This window comes from Haliotis rubra, unplaced genomic scaffold (genome assembly GCF_003918875.1).
Source record: "Haliotis rubra isolate DU_JTF1 unplaced genomic scaffold, ASM391887v1 Scf278, whole genome shotgun sequence".
In the NCBI taxonomy this organism is placed as follows: Eukaryota; Metazoa; Mollusca; class Gastropoda; order Lepetellida; family Haliotidae; genus Haliotis; species Haliotis rubra.
The window spans coordinates 1,260,323-1,288,181 of record NW_025766869.1 but is presented as its reverse complement, the minus strand read 5'-3'; the positions used below and the strand labels follow the sequence as shown (position 1 = coordinate 1,288,181).

The window sequence follows — 27,859 nt, the reverse complement described above, 5'->3', positions numbered from 1 at the left end:
ATACAATATATAAGTTAATATGAAATCAATCAATCATTACTGAAAGCTTGAATCAAACCAAGCTGAATACTAAAGAAGATATATGTACTATAATATTTTACAGCAGGATAGCACTTCTTGCTACACTGCTCATGTCATCAGACAGCTAATTTGTGAGGGTATGGCGATATCAGGTGATCAGATATACAATACCGTGATACAGTACCGAAACTTAAACCACACACCTCCATTTTCCCCCACCCCCAACCAACCAACCATCTTTGTGAAGTCGACTGGTGCACATGGAAGCGCGTCGAACTCCCATCCTGAATGTCATGGGTTCGACACGCTCATGTTCTTGAAATTATTGCTTTGTAGACACACTAATCTACAGTGAAAACTACTCCTATGCCTTGATATAAACAAGATATGAGCATAGTTCATATAAAACTAAAGCCGTGAAAATCATCTCGTACTTTGGATCAAGTTTGGAGCCACATCGTGAAAATGATCATTAGTTTTTGTGAACAGCTGCTTTTCAGATATTTGTAGGCCGCTTCAGTTAGTTAGTTAGTTAGTTAGCACTGCCTCTGTTAACGTGGAGGTTTTCAAAAGGAGGAAATAAGAGACACAATCAACCGGGTTCGAACCTGCCCATCACACGATATTAAGATCAAAAGGAAGGATAACTTTAAATGTATGAACAACTTGTTTATTACAGTGGGAGCCACGTTTCAGTGTAGCTTCTAACACAAGCAAGTGTCAGCACCTACACCGAACGTTCGTTAATTGCTATCCTTTCTTCGTGCCCCAACATGTAAATGCCTCTCAAAGACGTTTGTTTAGGACGCCACGCCACGCCAAGACACGCCACGACACGCCACGGTATGTATGTATGGATGGATGGTGGATGGATGGATGGATGGATGGATGGATGTCCCAAACGACATACCGACAGTCAAATAGATAATTTATGTAGGCAACGTACCAGTAGTCGATAGCAAGAATCAGCACGGCACGGCACGGCACGGCACGGCACGGCACGGCACGGCACGGCACGGCACGGCACTTTTCCCTGTACCTGTGACATATAGGGACGAAACTAACATTGCAGCAATTCCAAAAGTTCCTGGGTCGATCCCGCCTTCAACATTGTTTTCTACAATATTTGTTCACGACGCCTTAATTAGACCTTCCTGTACGCAGAGAACTTGAACCTATGACTAACAGAAAGAACTCACGGAAAACATGAAGACATTTTGCCAATTTGAGGAAAAAACACCTTTTGACTGATTGAGTTTGGTTTTACGCCGCTTTTAGCAATAAACATCACGGCGGGGAACACCAGAAATGGGCTTCACACATTGTACCCATGTGGCAATTCGAACCTGGGTCTTCGGCGTGACGAGTGAACGCTTTAACTACTAGGCTACCCCACCGCCCGAAATAGCACCTTTTGGAATTTCAGTTGCTTAATCATGCTCAAGTGGCTATAATACCATGTGTAACATGTCCCAACTTGTTTGTTATTTTACTGGCTTCAGTGGCTATCACAGTGTGTGTATCATGTCCAACACTGTAAAACAGTAGACACGGTCACACGCACAGTCAGTCCGACTTCCAAACAGTTGATTACTGGATTGTCTGGTCCAGACCGCCACGACATAGTCGGGATGTTGCTGAGTGCGGCGTTAAGCAACAAGTCACCACAACCAATAATTACAACAATGACATCATCATCAACAACAACAACAACAACAGCAACAACAACAACAACAACAAGTTAAGCCCATGTGATGGGCGTTTTTCTCAACACAGCATTTATAAACGTGTTTCAAGCCGGTATTGTGGGCTGATAAACTTGGCCGAAAATGGCGCCGACTACATTGGTATGCAACATATCAACCTTCTGGGGCAGGATATCAATACATTATCAAGATATCTTATTATCAATACTATATTATCACATGAAATACACAACATTCAGCTGCAATATATCAGACAATCTATGAATGATACTGTGTGTAGGGTGTCCAACACTGTGCAACATTATCCAGAGCAAAACGACCATTCAGCCTTCCTTCCCAGCCCAAACGATATGGGATTTATTGACCCCCGCCAATTAGTGCATGGTTACATCCTTGGGAGACTTTCGCAACTTCCTGTTTCATTGTTACCACTCTCTTCTGTATAACACCCGGTGTCGAGCTGTTGGTCATGTCAACTAATGTTTGGCATGTTACACAGATAACTTCTACTGTATACTTTCGTGATTTTCACGCAAACATTATGACGTTGTGAAGCGATCATTGTTTATATAGTACAAAAGGTTACCTGGGAAATGGCAAAGTATTTTTAAATATAACATAAAATAGTTTTTAAAATATTATTTACATTCAAGTATGTGTTTGCTCTATGGTATTGTTTTTTTCAGTCAGCAGTATAGGTGTTTGTGGTTCAGACACTTTTGTTCATTTACAGAACGTGGAATAACAGTCAGTGTGGTAATCAGTGTGACGTCACAAATGTGGCACTGCATGCGTAACGGTATGGGCACTACCGTTAGTGAGGTTATGATCTATGCAATATCCAAGGGGCAGGGAAACAATCCTTTATACACAGTCAATTACGTCTGCACAATTTCACAGATGTTCAAGTTAAATCCTGGACTAATGTATCAAGGACTCAAGCTGCTAGTCACACCTTTCAGTAAGACCAAGCTAGGTATACACTGATGAATATTTGCTTTGATTTATTCATATTATGAAGTAAACATGTCATCACATATAACTGGCCCATCAAATTAGGCTCGTTAGAGATCTAGCACAGGGAAGCATCCAAGTATATAGCAAATGTGCCAACAAGATTAGTGCCAGTTGAAATAGGATTAACAGGATTAACAGGATTAAGTACTCGCCACTGTCTGGTCATATAGGACACACCCCTTTCTGTATCAGTCAACCAATAGTAATCTCTTTATAGTTTTAATTGTAGATAAATAGTTTGAAAACCAAATGTTTGTAAGTAGGGTTTAGACTCCCAACACAGGTGAGCTATAGCCCTCAGCCCAGAGGTTTGTATGGACTCTCTGTGGCCACCCCATGTTGTTTTTGTTCTTGTTAATGAAACTGTGATTAGCTTCGGACTCTTGCTGAGTAAATTCCCCCAAGCAGACCAGCACGCCAGTTAGATAAGGGGTTTCACCGGAACCCTCATTGGGACTCAAGACCCTTATCATAATAAATTGCTCTGGCTAATATTCCCAAAGAAGTTTGTGCCACAAAGCATGGAGGGTGAGTTCTCTGGTGAATATTATCCACTTATGTTGTGTTTATACAGGCGCATAAAACCCCTTTTTAGTAAGTATATTTATATATTCTGCATAACTTAAACATTTCTCATGTGGAATGCATATTAATGAACAATTTAAATCCTGGATTGTACAACTCAGTTTGGTTTCTTAAATTTAGGAATATTCCGTAATGATACACCATGCTCAGTAGCATTCTTTGCATTAATTATTAATTCATACATTTTAAAACACACTGCAGTTAGTGATCATTGTTCATTGCTCTGATCAATAATGGAGTTACTTGTTTTCATTCCATAGCGCCACAGACCTGCTGCTGAACCGATGCCACACAGCCTGGCACCCTGGGCAATACACCTTCAAATCTAAATTTGCCAGAAAATGTACGTAATCAACGGTGTTGGTTACTATGGTTTCAGAGCATTAATACATCTAGAGCAATACCGGATTATCTTTGATTATTTGGCTGCTAGTTAGTTGTGCTCATTGTGTTGGATGTTGTTGCAGACCCTGACAGAGATGACAGTGCCGCCACTTACACAACCTCCGGACACAACTCTTCCCAGACCCTGACTGAGATGACAGTACCGCCACTGACACAACCTCCGGACACAGCTCTTCACAGACTCTGACAGAGATGACAGTACTGCCACTGACACAACCTCCGGACACAACTCTTTCCAGACCCTGACTGAGATGACAGTACCGCCACTGACACAACCACTGACACAACCACTAACACAACCACGTACACAACCACTAACACAACCTCCGGACACAGCTCTTCACAGACTCTGACAGAGATGACAGTACTGCCACTGACACAACCTCCGGACGCAGCTCTTCTCAGACCATAACAGAGATGACAGTACCGCCACTGACACAACCTCGGGACACACCTCTTCTCAGACCCTGACAGAGATGACAGTGCCGCCACTGACACAACCTCCGGCACACCTCTTCTCAGCCCCTAAAAGAGATGACAGTGCCGCCACTGACACAACCTCCGGACATAGCTCTTCACAGCCCCTGACAGAGATGACAGTGCCGCCACTGACACAACCTCCGGTACACCTCTTCACAGCCCCTGACAGAGATGACAGTACTGCCACTGACACAACCTCCGGACACACCTCTTCACAGACCCTGACAGAGATGACAGTGCCGCCACTGACACAACCTCCGGCACACCTCTTCATAGCCCCTGACAGAGATGACAGTGCCGCCACTGACACAACCTCCGGCACACCTCTTCACAGCCCCTGACAGAGATGACAGTACCGCCACTGACACAACCTCCGCACACACCTCTTCACAGACCCTGACAGAGATGACAGTGCCGCCACTGACACAACCTCCGGACACAGCTCTTCACAGACCCTGACAGAGATGACAGTGCCGCCACTGACACAACCTCCAGACACACCTCTTCTCAGACCCTGACAGAGATGACAGTGCCGCCACTGACACAACCTCCGGATACACCTCTTCACAGACCCTGACAGAGATGACAGTGCCGTCACTGACACAACCTCCAGACACAGCTCTTCACAGCCATGAGATGGAAGATTGTGCAGGGTAGGTGATTTTATACCTCTTCTCACTGTGCCCAATAGTATTACACATGTGGTGTACAGTATTTACTGCAATATGCATACCCTCTCCGACTGTATGTTACAAGGGATGTGAGGGTGTGAGAATGTGTCCTCTGCCTTCCGGTACCAACAGAGGGGTTTGAATGGCGCTGTGGAGAGGTCTGATTTCAGTAAGAGTGGCGACATAGGGGAACCCATAGAGAGAGCATGTATTTGCTTGCAGATCATAGAGAGAGCATGTATTTGCTTGCAGATCATAGAGAGTGTATGTATTTGCTTGCAGATCATAGAGAGAGCATGTATTTGCTTGCAGGGCATGTCATTGAAGGTGTTGTATGAAGGTGTCAAAGCAGCTGGACTCAAGGTTAACCATGCTGTCGGTGGTGTGTGTGGAGTCTAGGTTGTCAGTCCTTGTTTGTAACTTGTTGCGTATGATGTCAAGGGCTTCTGGTAGAAGGATATTGGTGAAGAAGTCGAAGACGTGATAGCTGACCATGGTGTCTGCGAGACAAGCGTCTGTTAGTAGGTTAACCAATTCGCTGATGTGGAAAGATCCACAGATCTTGTTGGGGATATGATCTTTAAATCGTCGATCCAGACTGCTAATTGCCGACATTTGAAGCTGGCAATTATGCAAACTTAGTTAAACTGACATATTTCCCTTTGAAAGGATTTCCGTACTATCAGATTACCTTTCTATGATGCCAACCTGCCTCTAAGGCTAGTGCCAATATTTTTCTGAAAACAATTTTCAAATGCCGGCCAAAAATGCGATTTATTTTAATACGCCCACCAATATGTGCCACTATTATTCATTGTTAAGAAATCGTCCTGTTTCACAAGTGCATTGATCTTTGTTGTGAGTCTATTCATATTTAGTTTTTCTTTGGAGAAACTCTTTTCATATACTAGATTCATCTTCAAAACAATTTTTATGGATAAAACGTTCTATAACTTAAAAAGAAGTCGTTATCCATAAAAACGTGTCATGTATTCATGTTTCGTCTAATGTCTAAATGCCTTTCAAGAACTTAACAATATCGCGTCCATTAGCTTAGTAAGTACAGAAACTTTAAAGTGCTATGCTTCTCATATCTTGATATGTATTATACCAATTAAGAAGAGGAACATACCTTATGGATAGACAACTCTTATCAAACAAAAAATCACTTGCACTTGATAACGCTGTTAGAATCTACTCCGAAACGTCGAACCTGCTGCAATAAAGAAGTTGTCTATCAATAACAAGTGTCCCCCTTCATCATAACAGCTTCTAAATGCCTCTTAAGGAAGTTATACCAATCAAGTCAATCATTCACCTTCCTGGTTATAATACAATACAGTTATAATACCGTATTTTCATTGTACAATAGAGAGCAATAGAACCAAGATGTACTGTTATAATACCGTATTTTTATTGTACAATAGACAGCAATAGAACCAAGATGTACTGTTATAATACCGTATTTTCATTGTACAATAGAGAGCAATAGAACCAAGTTGTACTGTTATAATACCGTATTTTCATTGTACAACAGAGAGCAATAGAACCAAGATGTACTGTTATAATACCGTATTTTCATTGTACAACAGAGAGCAATAGAACCAAGTTGTACTGTTATAATACCGTTTCCATTGTACAATAGAGCAATAAAACCAAGTTTAGCTGTACATTCACATAAAGTTCACAAGGAGCGATTGTTTCCGGTTTGCAACAGTTCCATGTCGCCGAGATGCTTCATGATGAAGATGCTGAAGGTTTAAGAAACGCAAGATTTATGGATGTCAACTTCTTCATTGTGAATAGCACGACGTTTCGGAGTCTATGCTGGCTCCTTCATCGGGGCCTATATTTTCGAAGCTATCTTAGCGCTATGATAGTTGTAAGTGCCATACATACACATTAACTTACGACTGTCTTAGCCACATTAACTTACGACTGTCTTAGCGCTAAGAGTGCTTCGGAAATATAGGCCCTGATGAATGGTAAGGAATATCAGGGGTAGGTACACACACACACTCACTCACACACACACTCACTCACACACACACACACACGAGGCACTACAAAGAAAACATGTATAACAATGATTAACATTGTTGAGGAATGACTATGTAATACTAACATGAGGCCAGTGATACACCATACCATTCACCCGATAAAGGAGTAAGCATACACTCCGAAACGTCGTGTTATTCACAATAAAAAAGTTGACATCCATAAATCTTGCTTTTTTATGCCACCACTTCTAAATGCCCTTCAAAGATTTGATGCTGAAGGTTGTTTTAACCCAAAGGCAATTTTCTTTCCGGTATGTTTCGATGAAGTAGTTACAGATCACAGACAGGTTAAGACCTGATAAATGTTTGGCTATTAGATTGTTTTGAAAACCTGAGTGATCATATAGCTATAATCTGTTTGCACTTGTGTCTCATAACACTGGCTTCAAAACGACTTGTGTTTCATTTGATTGTATGTGTTCACCTCGTTTATATTGTAAATAATTACTCTGTAAAGAAACACGAGAAGCATTTAAGATGGAGAGCCATAAATATATGCGTTGAGGAGAAAATTTTGCTTATTTTGTAACGGTTTTGATATTGTGGTATTTCCGTTGCGGGCGCAGTTTCCGCCGTACTTCCTCCTGCATCATCTTCATCAGACGTCACTTCCTAACATCATCTGGGGGAATCCAGGGCAGAAACTGTCCCAAGTACCCCATTCTTGTAGGTCCGTGTTACCACTGTTTGTCTCTGCTGCGGGTAATATGTCCAAAGTACCCCGTTATTATTCACTTCCTCGTACATCATCTTCATCAGACGTCACACCCTAACATCATCTGGGGGAATCCAGGGCAGAAAGTGTCCCAAGTACCCCATTCTTGTAGGTCCGTGTTACCGCTGTATTTCTCTCTGCTGCGGGTAATATATCCAAGTACCCCGTTATTATTGACCCTAAGACACCCCCTATGTGTCTCACTGTTGGGATTTCAGGACATTCTTGTAGATCCAAGTTATCGCGGTGTGCCTCCATGTCAGGGATAATATGTCCAAAGTACCCCATTATTGTTGACCCCAAGTCACCCTTGTGGGGTTCCCTAGTGTGATTTCAGGGCAGAATGTGTTAATTATTTACCCCAGTTCTCAGGGAGCTCAGTTGCCCTTGTTTCCCTATTGGGGTTTCATTGCAGAACCCGTCACCGTTATCTACCTGTCGGGATTACAGGCACACCCTAAGTGCGCAATACTAAAAACCCTATCACGGCACCCCATTATTACCATTGCGGCCATTGACTCACTAGTAGTATATACAATGATTGTCCGGGACCAAGTCCAACAAAAGCCTCTGCAAAGCCCTTAGCTCTTGCTATCATTGCGTCTACTACTTTTCAAAAGTAGTAAAATGTCCCCGGCAGCCACAATTCCCCAAGGGAGAAATAGAAATGTATTGCGCTTCCTCCCAAGGGGAACTGTGTCTCTCACTGTGAGAGAACCTCACATCACACAAAGTTGTGGCGGTGAGGATCTGAAAACCACATGTACAGCTTAGCAGACTATACATAATGGGCGCACCACTCAACCCGACTGAGCTACCCATGGGACTTAGCTGAAGTAGGTCAGTTTAGCGGGGATTGTATCATGTGATCACACGCACCCACACATCATGTGCCACTATGCCGTGTTGACAGGAGGTAACATTGTGCCGTACGGTACGATCAATAATTCCTGTCTAACGAGTCCTCTGCCTGGCCCATCCCTCCAAGTAGTACAAAGGTAGGCTCGTCTGATTTCATGTCAACTTTATCTATGTTGTAAGTTTTGATTGACCATATAGGATCGGTGGCTCGCTTACGGCTATCACCCTCGTGTTCCCCTGGCTGGTAAAGATACCTAACTAGGGCCCTATCTGGTATCTGTTTCTCTTTTCCACGCAATGGAGCAGCCGACTCTGCAACTATTGATTTTAGTTTGATAGCGTCTGCCGGTTTCTTATCAGTGAGCCGGGTGACTTCATGGTTGATCGCCGACACCACCTTAGGGAGCCCTGATACCCATTCAGTCGATCGTTTTCCCGGGGTGACCATCTCCCTAGCATACTGATGTCCGAATAAGCGCTCAGCCAAAATCCTATTGAATCTCTCAACTATGGCTTGGCTGCGATGGGCTCCGGCCGTGCCACGCCTGACCTTTGTATCGTGTCAACTTAGCTCTGTTGGCCACGTCAGCGGACTGCGTTTGTATATGCGTTCGAATCCTCTGGCTACCTGGGCGGAATCTTTCGTGGTCAAGGGCTCGGCTTCCTTGTAGCGACTGGCTACGTCCACTACGGTTAAGGCATACTTGTACCTCTTATCGTGGGGTAGGAACAGTAGGTCTGCCTGGTGAACGTTATTAGGTATGTTAATTCCAAACTTCCTTCTAGGCACGTAGCGTGGTGGCGGCAAATAGATCTGCCACAGGGCTTGTTTTTCAAGCCACGCTTTGGCTTCCTCCGAGGGTACTCGCGCCATTTTAGCCAGCTTATCTACAGCGCTAGCTCCTTTCCAGTACCCATGCGGGCTATAGTAAATAGCCTCAAACTTTCTCTGGTTCCGTGACATGTCACCCCGACGTTTATACATACACCTATGTTCTTGGTTCAATTTTCTCATGCCCGTACGCGTACGTGTTTATCCCATCAATAGCTATCCAACGTTTAGTGTCCATAGGCGACAGGGACGTCTTGTTTATTGTCAGTCCGTATATCCTATGCCCATCACTTCTAAGTGTGTTCATTTTATGTCTAAAGGTACGGGTCTTGAACAGGGCTTCCTTGAATCTGGCGTGTTTGATGTGTTGTTTCACCACGTACTTCTTAACACCCTTAGCCTTCCGGATCTCACTATTGTCGGCCTTCAGGATGGAGTACATCTTAGGTCTCAAACCTATGTACTCGGCTATGGGCGTGCCAGCACACTCGTCCTTCATCTTACCTAGGACCTTTTTATTTACCGTGCTGTGTATGGCATGGTCCTTGGGGTAGTCGCTGGTGTCATACAAATCGAGGTGTTTTTTCATGTCCTCGTACACGTCCTCAGTTCGAATCTCCATCAGCAGGAATCCGTGTCAGTGTACAGCACTTCACACCTGTCATCGTACTGTTTCTTAAGCTTGTTGTAGTAAAAAGTCGTACATCAGGTGTTTGGATAAATCGAGGATGCTCATCCCCACGTAAACAGGCCGGTTGAATTTTATGTGGCTTTTCTTCGTAGTGTAGGGCAACTAGGTCATCGGTGAATATCTTGCTACGGTTGAATGCCGGACTGGCTATCAGTCTCCTGAGCTTGTCTTCCTCATTCGACCGAACCAGCTTCACGGTCACGCGTTTCCTCAGGTTCTCCATAGTCTTACCGAACACCGAGTTGTTCATGAGCTTGTAGAGTTTTTTCTCAAAGTCACTGGTGGCAAGCTTTCGGAGGTCTGTGTTCATTCTGATGTAGGGTTCCATCCATGGGCTCTGGTCGAACGTGAGCACCCTGTGTATTTTGGTCAGCCTCATACCCAACGACAGGTACAGCTGTAGGTTGCGATAGTGAACGATGTACTTGGTCTTATTCATTAAGTTGGGCACGAGTTTTTTCAACGTCTGCCACCCGCCCACCTAACAAGTTATGTTGGTACTCAGACATCCAGTCTGGGTTAACCCTCATACGTTCGGGGGCCAGGGGGTAGCTGTTGTGTGATGTGTGTAATGCCTTGGGGTATTCCAAGTCAACCTCGAGGATATAACCTTTGTTCGAATCTGGTGCGATGCTCATAACATCGACCTCGTGCGATGCCCATTCGAATCCCCCTGTGGGTAGATACTGGCTCATAGCCCAGCCGTACAGGTTGTTGGCGTCGAGGTAGAGAATGTGATTGGTTGGCTTGCTTGGGTCGTAGCCCTTCACGTATTGATTATTTGCTTTCGCATATCGTTTGGTTGCCATGGAGATCCCGCCTCGCAAGCCTTTCTCAATGAATAGGTGCATGTCATAATCTGTAAGCAATTCCAACTTAACTCCGGTCTTTTTCAACAAGGCATCCCACGACAGACCTGGGCTGGTGTAATACCATGCAGGGTTGAGTTTATACTGCTTGAAACATGTCCGCCTAAACGTCTCAAACACGTCGGCTAACAGCAGTACATCTGTCCTCAAGTACAGGTCGTGATAGTCACCCAGATTCTTACAACTCAGTTTATTCCATACATTAATAGCGTGTGAGTAATCGTCTTGGGATATTTCCGAGTCTGTCAGATTGCTGTAAAATTCTCTGATAGGGGGTAGTCTGGTCTCGGGGAACTTGGTCCAGCCATCCATGTACTCATAGGGGTACACACCCTTCCTCATAAGCAGGGGTCTAGTCTCGGCGTCTGTGTATCGATCGGTGATAGGGAAGGTATCGTTGGCCTTGACCAGACTGTCGAGTGACGACAGGAGGAACTGAAACGAGTCAATGAACCTAAGGTTGTTTAAGCTGAAGGAGATGTATCTCTCCATGTTGTTGGGGATGCACGTTATATTACCATCGATTTTCGCAATGGCCTGCATGATCAAGTGTGAGTCATACCCTCTCAACTTGTGAAAGACCACGAGGATGTTTATTGTCTTAGGGATGATTCTAAGCTTGAGGTTACACGCGCTGTGAGCGGCGCCTCTATACTTACCGGTTACGTGACAGTGATCTCTCACCGAATCACCGTTCAGTGGTGAGTCACACACGTGACAATTAGTGCTACAGGCGTGAGCTAGCCTGTCGGCTTGGGTCATACGCATGGGGGCGATTGTATACAGTGCATTCCTAATAATTTTTTTCTTCCTCCTGCAAACACTTTAGAAACCTTTCAGCCGCGTCGGGACCCCTGTACACTACCGGAGCTTTCGTTTCCCCGTCACAACGGACGACAACGTATCCAAACCCACAGGCTTCATGCTCCTGTGTTTTGAGTGTGGTTGGGGTATCCCCAACAGCCCTGGGGATACCCTTTAACAGCCTCAACAGGTTTGACCAAGGCTTCAAAGTCGGCGTATATGATATAAGGCACAGACATTTGGTTCTTGTGGTTGTCGAATTTTAGGATATTGTCACCTTCCTTAGGCATGTCGACTCGTATGGCCGTCTGCCCCACACCTTGGCAATCCTCCCGGTGGGATTCTAATAAATCAGCTCGGCTGAAACCGTGCAGGCATCGCACACAAAAGTGTTTTTTCCCAACGTGTTTCGACTGATCGTGCAACAACCGACTGAGATGTTTTATCCACGTGTAGTGATACTTTTCACCTCGTTGGATCATGAATATATTGATAACTTGGCGACCCTCCTCCCCCCAACACTGGGCTGACCCTGTGTACTATTGTTGTGTTGCCTTCATGCCCAAAGACGTTATAAGCTAGATTATTCTGTTTTTCTACTTTAGTGATCTGGGATATGGGGGTTGGTTCATCTATACCATCCCAGTTGAGCCCATCATCTTGGGGATAGCTAGAAAGCCTGTCTGAATGAGTGTCAGCTGGAAACAAGGCTGACCTGGTAGCTACCCTCAGGCAATCGTCTCCTCTATTCTTGACGTTTACCATGGCCTGTTTTCTTATAGTAGGGGGACAAGTCTAGGTATGACCCACCTCTGAACGGCACGTAGTTAGCTATGTCTAGATAGACATTATCGATTTTATCTACAGCCCACCCGGACCCCAAGTGTGTGTAGCGTTCTAGGTATTCTCGTATCTGCTGAAAACTGGTATCGATTGATGCGTCTATGGTCTCTGTATGCGTGACTACCTCTTGCCTACCTCTGAAGTAAGGCTGAACGTACTCAGTGACCCCAGTGGGGGTTCCCCCACTTGCTTATCGAGCGACATTTTAACTGTGATCTGAAATTTGATACTTCCAAGATCGTTTAGTTCCTGGTTGACCTTATCAGCTATCAGAGGCTTGATATCTGTGATGTCTATATTCCTATCAACATGCATGCGCCAGCCTCTCAAATAGTTGCCTACAGCGCGCTCAGTGCGCACGAACTGTAGGTCAATAGCTCTATTCTGCCGTAATAGTTCTACAAGCTGTGGTTTCCTCATACGGGAATATCCCCCTAAACCCAAATTGCGTACCTCGGCTTGTAATTGTTTTACAGTGGGAGGTTTTGCTACGGGGGCATGTGATAACAATGCGACTAACCCGGCTCTCCCCAGGTTTGAATAACCCGTGAGCCCAAGCTGTTTTGCTTGGACTTTTAATTGTTTTACCGTGGGAGGGGCTTCTAAACCTAGTAATCTCAACAAGGCTGGCTTCCGCATTCGAGAATACCCGATCACACCACGGCGTCTGGCGATTTGTTTGAGCTAGCGTATAGTAGTCATAGCTGCGTACACACCTAAGAGAATCAATGTCTAATTGGACCACAGTAAAGGGAGGTAACTCCTCCAACCTTGATAAAAAATATAGTGAGGCGCTCATAAAATCACTAGATGGGCCGTTTCAATCCAGTACTTACACTGTTGGATATAGTATTCCTTGAAGTTGTGCAGGTATTCCTGTATACTTGTAAAAACAATTTATCTGGTGTTGAGTCGTTGATGTCCCCTCACATGTGAAGGGGCGAATAAACTTAACACCCTCTTTAATCCATACCACTTCAATATGACCTGAAATCTGAAGCGTCCCCATAAGTTCAGTTCATCTTTGAGTATGTTTTTTTAATCAGAGATTCGATGTCCCTGGGGTCAATTTCCACAAACATAGCTATCCGTAGGTGTGTCCCTCCTCTAATTGGGGGTCTATCCTGAGGAGGCGCCTACGTTCTTTTATGTAGGCCTTTTTATTCTAAGTAGATGAGATGATGTCTGACTACGTTCGCCCGTGGGAGCTTTACATAGGCAGTAGTGCCCTTTAACCCCTATACCACACACAGAACACTTACGAGTAGTTAGGACTTCTCATGTGGAAACAACAGTACCCCAGAGTCCTACATTTCTTACCACAGGGTTCTTTCTTCCCCATAAGTATGTATTTGCATCGGTATGGAGCAGGTCTCATGTTTAGCATGCTTATATGAGTACTTAGTCTAATTGTTTTGCAACCAGCGCGGTCGCTGCTATACCCAGCTATGAAGACCAGTTCACGGTCCATTTGCCCTTGGATGGTGTGTAGTACTGAGCGAGTGTGGGTTTATTGAGTGGTTCCAATCGTTTACCAGTTAATAGGTAGTATTCTCTTGCTGCGTTGTCGAACATCGTGGAATGTTTGAGCGGCATGGTTTTCAGCCTGAGTTGTTAAGTTAATGTAATCGATCCTCTGGAGGCGTTTTTAGCGTACTTTTCGGATTATGCTGCCTGTAATTTCTCAATAGCGAGATTATGGCTTTCTTTCTTCCTGTATTTCAGCCCGGCGTGTGACTCTCGTAGTTTCGAGAAGAAAATTACTCCCAGAAAATGCCAGGGCATTTACTAACGCACCACCGACCATCATAGCTATCGTGGCCATCCTATATTTATTTCATAATATTTTCAGGTATTATCCCTTGTTTTACTAGGATGTCTTTTGTAGCCATCGCCATACCAAGGTTCATTATGAGCATACCCATATCCTGCAGGTTGAAATCTAGCTTGATAGTAGGTTGTTTAAAGCACCATTTTGGTCAACCGAGCGTACCCTACTGGCTAGACTGGCGACCACGGTGGCGTGGTATGCGTCGTTGACGAACGTTTTCCCCTCAGACATTATGTATATGATATAAAAATATATATTTTATTGCATGATATGTGGGTTGACCTCTAATTGCGGGGGTTTCTCCCTTGGTCGTGTATATAACCATGAGATAGCCACGGCAGCAGTTGCGGATACAACCAACAAGAGTCGAGACGGGTGAGTCACCCTGATAATTTTATGTTGGTTACACCACCGTTTTTTACCGGCAGCTACTCTCTTAGGATTCTTCTGCCTGGTTACTGTGGGAGGGTTCACCTCGGGAGGGTTCACCTCCAGTTGTGGGGTCTCCTCTGAAGGGGTCTGGGGTGGGGTCTCCTGTGCAGCATCCATCCTTTATATTATTATTATTATTTTTCCTCTCAAATTGACAATACTTTGCCGTGATAATCGCCGCCGTCACCGGGGCTAACAACATACCGTATTTGTGGTACAGCTCGCAGCTGATAGAGCTCAAGGCGTGTTCGATAAAAGGGTCTTTCTCAAGGTCTTCCCACAGGTAGGTTCCGGGGGGATGGGAAGGAAGTATGACGCAAGACCAGTGTATATCTGGGTCATAGCCGATCCTATTGTCTTTGTCATCTCTGCACCTAGTTTAGCCTCGTATCTAGCGTACAGCTTATCGATTTCTTCGGCTGACATTTTGTGAATTTTATCTGGAGTGTACTCCCCAAAGTAATGTTTGGCTTTGCCATCAACAGCCAACGCCACCAGTTTCTCTCGCTTATCATCGTCCACCGGCACCAACAGTTCCTCTAGCAATTCCTCACACTCCATCTTATAATGTAACAAGTAAGTTTTAGTTTTAACAATATTATACCCTAAGCAGGTAAAACACAGAGAAATGAAGGTTAAGTTGCACACGACGAACACTTCAAATACCATAGCTATAACTAAATGCTAAGCATTTGCTAAGCATTGCTAAGCTTTGCTAAGCATTGCTAAGCTAAAACACCCTATAAGCCACTGGTTGGTCGGTCTTGAGCACAAGCTTAGCGTGTTTAGTTTCAGCGAGCTGTTTCTTCACCCTTTCCCGTTCTAATTTACTCATCACATCGTTCTCTCTCAAACACTCCTCGAACGAATCCCTGTCCTTGCAGTGAAATAAGGCCACCCATCGCGTCTGCTCCCTGAGGTCTTTCAACACTGAGTTGAACTTCTGCGTTAGCACCCAGACGCTGTGATTTGCGTGTCGGCCAGAGAAGGCCAGGTACGATAGCATGTCTCTCTTTTTTGTTATCTCACGATTAGCGCTGCAGTCGTCTAGTATGAACAACGTCGTCTCCCCTTTAAATTTCTCGTGAAGAGATTTCAACCAGTCCTGCAGGCGTGTTCCCGGGTCGACTTTGTGTACGTCTGGGTCCGTCATCACCCAAGGTCTTTCCGTGTACGTTTTATTCATGCTCAGAGTAGGGCACATGATAACGATGTGGTCGAACACATCCCTGTAGTACCCCTCCAACATATCCAACACGAAAACGGTCTTCCAACAGCCAGTCTGCCCAGCCAGTCAAGGGGCAAATCAGTAGGCAACTGCCTACTAGATGGCTTACCGCCATCAGTAGATGGCTTGCACGAATCTCCCATTGTCTATATTAAGTTGCGCGTCCATAATAACGTACAGATATAATTTCAACTTGCCAGCGGGTTGAGCCTTCTTGGTAATCTGGATAGTAATCCCCTCGCTGCCGTTGTCTATGCGGCGACCGCTACCGTGTAGTTTATCGTCATCCGTTGATCGTATGTCCAACCACAGCGCGTACTTGGTGGTCAGGTATTCACCGATTTGCACGGAGGATAGGTCCAGGTCTTTGGTTATGTATGGGTGTTGTTTGATTGCTGGTAGCTTTTGTATCTCATCCCACTGCTGGTATGCCCTCATACCATGACTGAACAGCTGGTTGGGCACGCCCTCGATGGTCACTTCCACCTTTTCAATCTCGGGGTTGAAAAACTTCTCGCTGTCCCTCCGGAACGGCTCGTAATCCTCCACGGGGACGACCAGGATGCCTTTCATCGATCGCGCCGGCACGTTCAGGTTGATATTCCACACAGTGTCGCTCTTATCCCGCACGATAGATCTATGCCTCAGTATGCGATCGTACAGGATGGCCACATTCCCGAGTACTTGCTTCGAACCTGCTTGGCTAGCTCCGGGCTAGTGACCATGTCGAACTCCAGAGAGATGTTGTCTATGGTGTAACTGGCCTCATCGCCCTTCGGCGTATGCACTACTTTGCTGTAGTCGTTAAACGTGAGGTCGTATTCAAGCCTATCACCCAGCGCGGCCTGGTAAAACGGCGCGTGTTCCGTGAGCAGCTCGAAGTCGAGCGGCACGCAGAACCGGTTCCCGTACGCTTGAGCGATGGCCTTTTCACCGTCCGTGATCTTGTCTAACTGGTCTTGCGTGAAGCCATACCCCATGCGCAAGCGGGTTGATTTGCTGATGCCCTGGTACATGTCATTGACGCGTTCTCCCTCCCTTTTCCAGAGGTCCTCGTAGCAGTGAAAGACGTCGCTGTCGTCGATGCTCAGCACCTCGTTGCCGCTGATCTTGATGGTGGTTTTATTGATGATGGCTCGACCTACGTTCCGCACTAGCTCGCGTTTGTCGTTGGTGGAGGTCAACATGAGGTTGAACGCCAGTCGAACCGTGCCTGGTACAATGAGGTCATTCACGCCAAGGTTTGGAAATCTAACCAGCAGCGTTTGATTCTGGTCTATCTTGCTGGGATTGTTGGTGATGGTCACCGACTGGCGCACGGCTTTGACGCCTAGAGGCTCTCTTGATCTTCTGAAAGGATCTAGTTTTCTACCATACATTCTTATATAAATGAAATATATAAGTTTTAATACTAAATAATGGCTGAAGGTGGTTATGAGTATATCCCTATGGAGGATATGTGGGATGATAGTGCCCAGGCATTCGACGATGATGAAACCTCGTTCCCCTTAAGTACTGAACTTGTACAGTCGGCCGTCAATGATTATTATGACGCAGTTGAAAATAAGGAAAACATCAAGCCGTTGGGGAGGGACTATTCCAAGTTTATCGTCGATAAGAAGGGCACGCTGCGATTGAAGGCTCACCCGGGGGTCGATATCATAAAAAAAGATGGGAAGCCGTATGCTTTGTCAACAATCACCAGTCGCCCTGGTGGGAGTCAACTGCTCCGTGAGGAACTAGGCTTCATAGATTACGGTGGCGCACGACCTAAGCTTCCCCCGAAGGTCGTCCAAGATCTGCAAGCAGCCAGGGCCAATACTGGGAATGCTAAAGAAACATCGGACAGTATCGAAAAAATATTGGCCACGTACCATGACAAACCCTTGCCGGGGCTCGAATTTCCCCTGAGGGAACTGCGAGGTCTAGACGAAACCTTGAAACATGTACGTGGAGAACTCGTTAACAACATGGGGAAACTGAACGAAGTCGACGAGCGCATTGCTCGCAAGAAAATAAAACTCACCGAAACTGAAGACGATGATATGAAACGTCGTATCGAGGTGAGAATAAAAAACTTGGAAGACGAGAGACAGACTCGGTTGGAATCCGCTTCCTCAAACCGGGAAGCCCACCGATCCCAGATCAGTCGTGTACGGGAAACCATCGATCGAGTCCTACATCAAGACACCACGCTAGCTGACAGGATCCGAATCCTGTTCCGGGAGCAAGGCATCACCATCGCCAGCATTTTGACTGCATTGGGCTTCATCATATCTACCCTGGTGGTGTCATTGACAGGGGGTACCCCCACGCCTGCTGGGACACCAACACCCACAGGTGGCGTCAAAGACTGGGTAAAAAAACTCGGGGAAGCCCTGGCTAAACTGGCTGGTAAGGCCGCCGAAGCCCTGCCGGCATCCTGGGTAGCATCGTCTCGTGGCTGCTGAGCGCTCTGGCTAAAACTGCCACGTGGCTCAGTCAAAACCTGTGGGCAGCCATCGTCGCCGTGGTGGGTTTGGTGTACGTAGCGGCTAAGGAATTTTTAACCAAATAAGTCCCAACCCGACCGCGACCCAGACAACCACCAGGGCTATTTTACGATCGATGTGCTGCTGATTGGACGCCTGAACGTGTGGGGTCACCCCCACAGGGGATGTTGGTTGAACCCTAGGTTCCGGGGGTGGCGCCACTATACCCGTTTCACCGGTCGTGGGTGGTGGGACGTGGGGGACGTTGACATCGAGGTTGACGTCCAACTTTTGGTCCGCCGTGGCTATGACTATTTCGTTGTTGTAGCCCACCACTTTTTTTACTCTCAGTTGCATATCGCCCGGAGCCATGTACAGCCCCACGTCGAACACGTAGTCGACTTTCGACCTGGCATATTCCAACACGTCTTGGTAGCGTTTGATGGCACTCGGGAGATCAACTGGAGCATTGATAGCATCCTCAACGTTGACAACGAACTGTTTCTGAGCGTCGTAAGCAGTCCCCTTACCTAGGATATTGGAACGCGTTTGCGTCTGCGCACCCAACAGCGCCCACACGTACGTTCTTGTACGACTTGTCACCCCATTCTTTCAACTTCTCGCTGGCTTCCACGAGGTGCATGTTGTGAACGATGGGGATACCCAACTCGTGGTTCTGTCCCGGCAAACGCCAATCCGTCTTCGTGTTTAGTTCGAATTCGTTGCAAATACGTTCGTAGGCCCGTCTATCGTACTGGTTGTTTACTGGGTTCCACACCTTTTCCTGTGGGAGCAGGGCGCTGATCTCTTTGAGGATACGCCTGACCTGGTAGTACACGTGGAACGTGAACACAGACTGACTCAGCCATCCACGCCGAGTGTCGGTTAATGTCACACCACACCCAGTTGTAGCGCACCACACGGCGAAGTTGAGTTGATTCTGCCAGAACTGCATCGGTTTGTTGAACCAAGCGTGAACTACCTTAGCGTTAGTCACCGAAAACTTATACTAATCAAACACATTTATAAACTGGGTGTCGAAATACAACCCGGTAGCGTCAACCACAATCTTCATGTGGGGGAAATCTACGTTCAGTTTAGGGTAAAACACACCAGGGGAGTACATTTTAAAACTATTATATAATGAGTTTATATACTCTAACATGTACATAACACTTCCAGGAATAACGAGCGGTGAGGCCGTTCAGCTGACGCACGCGATCGATAACATGTCGGGTCAAATCGAAGTCGCACTGTGCGATATCACCTACCTACCGCGATGGACTAACATCAATGTTAGCAGCAATAAACTGTTTGTAGGTGGCGCTCGCAACCAGATAACTGACGGCTACTACAACGTGTGCTCTCTAAGCGACGAGGTCTTCAAACCCCTGGGAGCCGAACTCAAGATGAACGACTCAAACGGCACAGTGGTGTTAATCAACAACGGAAGAAACTCCTTGAGGCTCGGCCGACCATTGGCGAGGACACTCGGTATGCAGCCTGACGAGATAAAACCAACAACTACCGCCACAGGCACGAAGTTACCCGACCTAGTACCGAGAGCTGTGCGTTCATCTCAACCAGGTTAGCACAATAGACAACATTCAAGGGGGTCACCCTTCCACTATACTGAGAGCCGTACTGGTGAAAACGGAGAAATACAACGATGGTAGAACTGAGTCGTTTTCACCGCGGCAGTATAAGAGGTTAACCCAGGGCAACATCCCTGAGTTGATAATATCGGTGTTAGATATAAATCATAATCTCGTGAATATAGGATACCTCAGCATAACGCTGCACATAAAATGACCAGCGCACAAGGTCCTGGAATGAAGTTGAAAAAATGCATCAATGTGGGGATCTCCGACCTCGGGAACACACGCGGATTCGACGACCCCGGAGTAGATGGTAAATTGTACGCCTTGCAACTGAAAAACAGCATTTACAAACGCGTTGAAGTCCCCTCCATTAGTACTAGCAATCTAAGTGATATAGTAGATACCACAAGAGCGTCAGTCAACACTCGGTCCACCCTAGTCACCACCGGGGATGATAAATGGATAATATACCCATCGTTCGGGGGCAAACTATTCGACTTAGACGATGTTGAGAGCAACGTGACGGCTATCACCAAAAATAAGCAGTATTCCCTCGTCTTCACTGAAGATGACAAGTGGGTGTTGTTACCCGATAAAGACGACTGGTTTCTCAATATTAAGCTCGGCTCCCCCTACGTGTTCACGGATAACAAAGACAACTACCTAAACAAAGTCGTGAACAACGGAACCCTGCTCGTGGCTTACGTTCCGGCTCAGAGGCATAGCGTAATCATCAGTCCACTCGCCAGTATGGAAGCCCATATGCTATCGAGTAAACCAAGCATGCAAAACGTGGTATTACAGTTGGTGTCTGAATTCGAAGGTGTGGTCAAGATCCTGGAGAGTCTACCGGCGAACTCAACACTGGTCATTCAAGTCTACCTAGGGGAACCATCGCGGGATGATGTTGAGATAGTGAAGGGGGTCAAACTCCGATGGGGGAAACAACACCAGTATCACGTTTGTAACGTTTACGTGCGGGTGGGTGTCGACTCCAAAACCAGTCTGCAGGGAGTCAACGTGATCATGGAAGACACGATATCACTAACCAAGATATTCCTACCCGACAACATACACTTCATGGGGGTGAAGTGCACCCCTGAACTATTATCAGAAAACCAGTTGGAAATTATCTCGTAATAGTATTATAGCAATGTCTTGGCTTTGCTCCAACACTACACTTAACGACTTAGGGGACACGGAGGGATTCGATCAATCTGGTGAGGAAGACACCTTATACATCCTGCACTTGAAAGACAACGTGTATAGGCGGGTGTCGTTATCAGATTTTAAAGAACCCAAATGGATAGTCAACTTAACCCTCACCTCACCTTATATCTCATTTAAGGAACACGATTATATCTCTGAAATTAAGAATATCGGTACCTTACCCTCGTGTTTCGTTCCTGGGCCTAATTCAAGTATTAGTCTAAGAACGCGACCCAATATGTTAATGGCATTCCGCGGGGGCGAGTTAAGACATAACTGCTCCGAGTATATAAGGGTTCCGTTTATGGTACCAGGCTCCACACTCATCATAGAATTCTATCTCCTGGAACATTCTGTTAGTAAAGAACACCAACTCTTACCCGGGGTGAAAGTACACTTTAATCCCAGGACCCGTGATGAACAATAAGCCTCGGCTCCTATTGGGATCGTGTGGATGCAGAGTCACCTATTAAATTCTCACCTATTCTCCTACCTGAGGGTTTACACCTTATAAGTCTCAAGTACGTTGATCGACTGTTAAATGAAACCCAACTAAAATATCTTTTGTAATATATATTATAGGATGGGGCTGTACCCAGTCGTAGAGGAAGTAGCAAAGACCCTGGAAACCGTAGACGGGTTCCGCTTGAGGCAGTTATGTGATGTAAAACGCCAACTAGAACAAGACCGCGACACGTGGAAAGCTCTATGTAAGAAGTACCATAGAGCTTTCAATGCCGTGGATGGGACTGATACTACCATCGTGGCCGCACCTATAGTGCTAGGTATTGAAATAACAGCTGGGGTGACAGGGGTGTTAGGGCTGGTGCTTAAATTTGCATCACGCAGACTGCATCGTAAAGCCTTGAAACACGACGAGATCAGGGTTCTGGCCGAAGCAAAGCTGAACACAGTAAGTGAGCGTATTTCCACGGCACTCACTGATAGTAAGATCTCAGATGAAGAGTTTCGTTCAATCCTCTCTGAACTCACAAAATATAACAAAATGAAACAAGAGATTCGATCCAAGTCTCGTAAGTCTGCTGCTATCAGCGAGGACGAGAAAAAAAAGTACATAGAACAGGGGATACAAAAAGCCTGGCAAGCCTTTATTATGAACACCAAAGAGATCATAGGCGATTCACATTAAACTGTTTCATCGAGGTCAACGTGACATAGTCTCACAGTAGTGTCATAGCGACACGTGGAGCTATTATAGGTGGAGCCCAGCTTTGGATGATACAATCCCAGGATAGACCCGTTAAACTGACCTACTTCAGCTAAGTCCGCGGTAGCTCAGTCGGTTGAGTGGTGCGGCCCATTATGTATAGTCTGCGCAAGCTGTACATGTGGGTTCGTATCCCGCCGTCACAACTTTGTGTGATGTGAGGTTCTCTCACAGTGAGAGACACAATTCCCCTTGGGAGGAAGCGCAATACATTTCTATTTCTCCCTTGGGGAATTGTGGCTGCCGGGGACATTTTACTACTTTTGAAAAGTAGCAGACGCAATGATAGCAAGAGCTAAGGGCCCGACCAAAGCCTTATTTGGGAAATAAGGCTTTCCAGAGGCTTTTGTTGGACTTGGTCCCGGACAATCATTGTATATACTACTTCACTGCACACCAGTTCCAGTTAAATGTCTTTGGGGTATACACACCCATCTGCTATATGAGTTTCGAGAATTTTGAAAGTCGCTTTACCATCTTATTCTACCGGGTACCCATTCACTGGCGGGTAACCAAAGTCATAATTGAACACAGTATCCTGCCCGGGCAGACACACATGTAGATCAACCAAAGAAAATAGAAGGGGTCATTGAGTTGTTGAACTCTCTCCCATCCACCTACACTAAAAGAGTGAGAGAATGAATATTGCCTACTGCCGCATCAGCGGTCTTGCAGCTATTAGCGGTGACCGCCCTCAAAGACCAACGTTTCTTAATGTCGCCTGATTTTTACTTCGCTTGACAATGGCCACATACAATGTTCTGGTCGTCTCGGTGCGTGAGACCACTTAGCTATGTCAGTCGTCAGACCACTTAGATAATTTCTCTGGTTCAACCCTGCCAGAACCCAAGTCACTCAAACATGATCTTTTTAATTAACTTTAGTTTTCTTACTCAGAACCGCGTTTTTCTTCAACGACACTTGACTGGCAGACATATGGTCAGTTAACATACCTATAACTTTACCCGTGCAAATCCGGGTTAGAATTGATCTTCAGCAACCGATGTTTGCCATAAGAGGAGACTAATGACATCGGGTGGATATGCTCGCTGACGTCGTTGATACATATGATCGTGTCCCAGTTGCGTATATCGATGCTCATGATGCTGGTCGCTAGATTGTCTTGACCAGACTCGATTATTTACAGAATGCCGCCAGAATATTTTACATTTGCGGGACTATTTCTGCGGCGATAAACAACAAGCCAACCAACCAATCTGATTCCTTATCATAATCTGTGGTTAACCATTATGTAGACTAACCCACTACGTCATGTATGTAAGTGTGTATTGTAGACTGATCCACTACGTAATTTATGTAAGTGTGTACTGTGGATTGACCCACTACGTCATGTTTATAAGTGTGTCCTGTAGACAGACCAACTACGTCATGTATATAATGGTGTACACTAGACTGACCCACTACGTCATGTATGTAATTGTGTACTGTAGACTGACCCACTACGTCATGTATGTAAGTGTGTACTGTAAACTTACCCACTACGTCATGTATATAAGTGTGTACTGTAGACTGACCAACTACGTCATGTATGTAAGTGTGTACTGTTGACTGACCCACTACGTCATGTATGTAATCGTGTACTGTAGACTGACCCACTACGTCATATATGTAAGTGTGTACTGTAGACTGACCCACTACGTCATGTATGTAGGTGTGTACTGTAGACTGACCCACTACGTCATGTATGTTAGTGTGTACTGTAGACTGACCCACTACGTCATGTATGTCAGTGTGTACTGTAGACTGACCCGCTACGTCATGTATGTTAGTGTGTACTGTAAACTGACCCACTACGTCATGTATATAAGTGTGTACTGTAGACTGACCAACTACGTCATGTATGTAAGTGTGTACTGTAGACTGACCCACTACGTCATGTATGTAAGTGTGTACTGTAGACTGACTCATTATGTCATGTATGTAAGTGTGTACTGTAAACTGACCCACTACATCATGTATGTAAGTGTGTACTGTAGACTGACCCACTACGTCATGTATGTTAGTGTGTACTTTAGACTGACCTACTACGTCATGTATGTAAGTGTGTACTGTAGACTGACCCACTTCGTCATGTATGTTGGTGTGTACTGTAGACTGACCCACTACGTGTCATGTATGTAAATGTGTACTGTAGACTGACCCACTACGTCATGTATGTTAGTGCGTACTGTAGACTGACCCACTACGTCATGTATGTAAGTGTGTACTGTAGACTGACACACTACGTCATGTATGTCAGTGTGTACTGTAGACTGACCCACTATGTCATGTATGTAAGTGTGTACTGTAGACTGACCCACTACGTCATGTATGTAAGTGTGTACTGTAGACTGACCCACTACGTCATGTATGTAAGTGTGTACTGTAGACTGACCAACTACGTCATGTATGTAAATGTGTACTGTAGACTGACCCACTACGTCATGTATGTAAGTGTGTACTGTAGACTGACCAACTACGTCATGTATGTAAGTGTGTGCTGTTGACTGACCCACTACGGCATGTAAGTAAGTGTGTACTGTAGACTGACCCACTACATCATGTATGTAAGTTTGAACTGTAGACTGACTCACTACGTCATCCTTGTAAGTGTGTACTGTAGACTGACCCACCTCGTCATGTAGGTAAGTGTTCTGTAGACTCACCCACTATGTGATGTATCTGTTCCTGGGTGAAGACAATGAATTGAATGGAATAAAATTAACTAAAAGTGATAAAAGATGTCATGTGGAATGTGATATATTAGGATAAGAAATATGGTATAACAAGAAGACAAAGTCATCAATATAATGACAAAATACTCTTCATGAATATGTCCACTGGTGATGACTTTGTCAAATGTTTCCGTGTGTATATCAATGAGTAAGTGAGTGAGTGAGTGAGGTTACTTTTATGCTCAGCAATATTCCAGCTATATGGCAGCGGTCCGTAAATAATCGAATATGGACCAGACAATCCAGTGATCAACAGCATCAGCATCGATCTACGCAATTGGGATACAATTAGAAGTGTCGACCAAGTCACTGACTATATTACAAACTGGAAGAGAGAACTGAAAGGTTTTTAAGTTCTGCACCGTAAAAGAGCATTACCACCAATTTCAGTCGAAGTCAAACCTGTCGCCATGGAAACGCAAAAACATATTTTATTTAGGAAATACCAAAACTACCAAAAGGCACTAGTACACCACCATACCTATCGATGTGCCAAGTTTGGTGAAGACATATTGAACGGTTTTTAAGTTCAGCTCCGGGAAAGGCAAATGTGCACGGACGGACGGAAGGACGGACGGACGGAGTCCATGTAAATATCCCCGGAAACGCATTGCGGGGAATAGGAAAGGACATTATGAGTTTGTCATACGTATAATTATGCATCCAACTGCATATTATTATTCTGACTGGGATATTTTGACATGATATAATAATGACAGACAGTCACACGGACAGACAGATGGTGTTTTATTTTGTATAAAGGCTTCAAGACCCATGGTACAAAGTCTGTTTGCAGCTTGCATAAGGAATGAAGTGGCAGTTACAGTAACATACAGTAAGAAAATACCCGTTACGGAACAGGTTACAATTTGCAATTCCATTAACATCTGGAGATATGCGGAAACGTCTTAAGTGAACATTAATGTTTAAAGTGTCATTAATAATTCATCCTCATTTCGTGACACACGACATGCACTTCATCTTCAAAAGCACCATTGTGATTGCATAGAATAACTTCATCAGTGTAAGTGGTAAAACTGCTTGGAACTAACTATATACGTCGATTATTACTGCCACCCCTAAACTTTGTTAACAACCATCTATATTGAAAATCTATGTTAAATAGAGAATATTTTATCACAGGTAAATTAGATTTGGTTTAGATATATAAATGGCAATCAAATGAAATATATAGATCCTACGTAGTCCCAGAAAAAAACTCTTACTGAACCTCTCAACAGTTTTACTTTTGGGCCACCTACAGCTGACATAAAACTAAAGGCAGGCACACCAAAACCAAATCGAGAAAGTAGACTATAGTTGTCACAGGTCCGCCTAGATGTTTTGATATTTATAAACTCACATTAATAAGAATGTCAAAATCACTACTGTCCTACAAAGAACAGTACTACATTACTGTATCTAGCATCTCGGTGGACTTCGATAAAATATTTTTGAATCCCCCAGTTTACATAATTCAGGCAACACCAAAACCTAATCGATAAAGCAAATATACAACAGAATTGTTCAGGTGGACCATTTCCCTGTGCACGGTAAACAGCAAAACCTGTCAGGATTGATACCAATATTTTTTCCAGTGCATATTAAATAACATCAGCTAACACCTAGCATATCTTACACAATGAACATCAGACATGTTATCATATACATACAATATAGAAATATAGAAAGTCAATGCATGCATTTATTAGATAAGTCAACCAGTCCACTTGACATCGCAAAGTAGTTGAATACAAACAGTTCTCTAAAGCGGGATTCTGGTGATAATATATCCCCTAGTTAAACCTTGTAATTTACTAGAGAAGTAGACAGATCGGAGTCAAACACAACAGGGTTAGACTACAGGTATTGATTATCAACTCATGTCATACTGACCAAAAATAAAGCCTGCTATTTTAGAATTGGCGTGGAACTCTAAGAGTGGCACATCCATCTCTACACACCCCATTGTCAGAGTTAGACCCAGTGTTTCTATTAGACAGTAACTCACACACAACTTTCAATTTTCAATTTCATACACACATGTAAATGTACAGCGGGGGCCATTTTGTAATCAGCTCTGTGACATGGCAGGATGGTACATTTCACATTATTTGTGTCGATACATGGACCAAGAAAAAACACAAAGCACATCCTCTGTGGGGGATTTAAATTATTTCCAAACACAACAGGACTGATAGAATAAAGACACAGACAGTTTAGTAGCTACATTTCTTTCCTCGTTATAACACAAGTACCATGGCACATTTAAACTGGGACGTTATTTGTCTAACCTCTACATATGGGTATTTTAACTATTTATTTCACAATGTGAAAACAAAATATGTCAAGATATTCATGATTTGAAACAACTTTTTACTTAATCATCAACTCAGTTGTAAGTTGTGACATGTACCAGAAATGTATGAAATGTTTCATAAACTAATCAGTTATTATATAATAATAATCATAGCAATACTCCTGTGTGGATGTAAAATGCTGCTAGTACACAAATGAAAACTGCCCTGTAGAAAACCAACAGATTTAGCTAACCAGATCACATT

General features: G+C 44.7%; 1 protein-coding gene and 2 long non-coding RNA genes across 3 annotated transcripts in view; 2 read left to right on the top strand and 1 right to left on the bottom strand.

Moving 5' to 3' along the window:
* LOC124281031 lies at positions 1-26,964 on the top strand. The gene is made up of 4 exons (XR_006899826.1): positions 1-13; positions 5,138-5,149; positions 7,744-7,746; positions 26,894-26,964. It is a non-coding gene; the product is annotated as an uncharacterized LOC124281031 (long non-coding RNA).
* Positions 26,026-27,859, bottom strand: part of LOC124281027 (E3 ubiquitin-protein ligase TRIM33-like) — an 85,185-nt gene continuing 83,351 nt past the window's right edge. Inside the window, exon 14 of the mRNA XM_046717047.1 lies at positions 26,026-27,815. The gene's annotated coding sequence lies outside the window, so the exon portion shown is untranslated. The remainder of the gene's footprint in view (positions 27,816-27,859) is intronic.
* Positions 27,108-27,859, top strand: part of LOC124281030 — a 70,557-nt gene continuing 69,805 nt past the window's right edge. The window contains exon 1 of the long non-coding RNA XR_006899825.1: positions 27,108-27,161. This is a non-coding gene — a long non-coding RNA (uncharacterized LOC124281030). The remainder of the gene's footprint in view (positions 27,162-27,859) is intronic.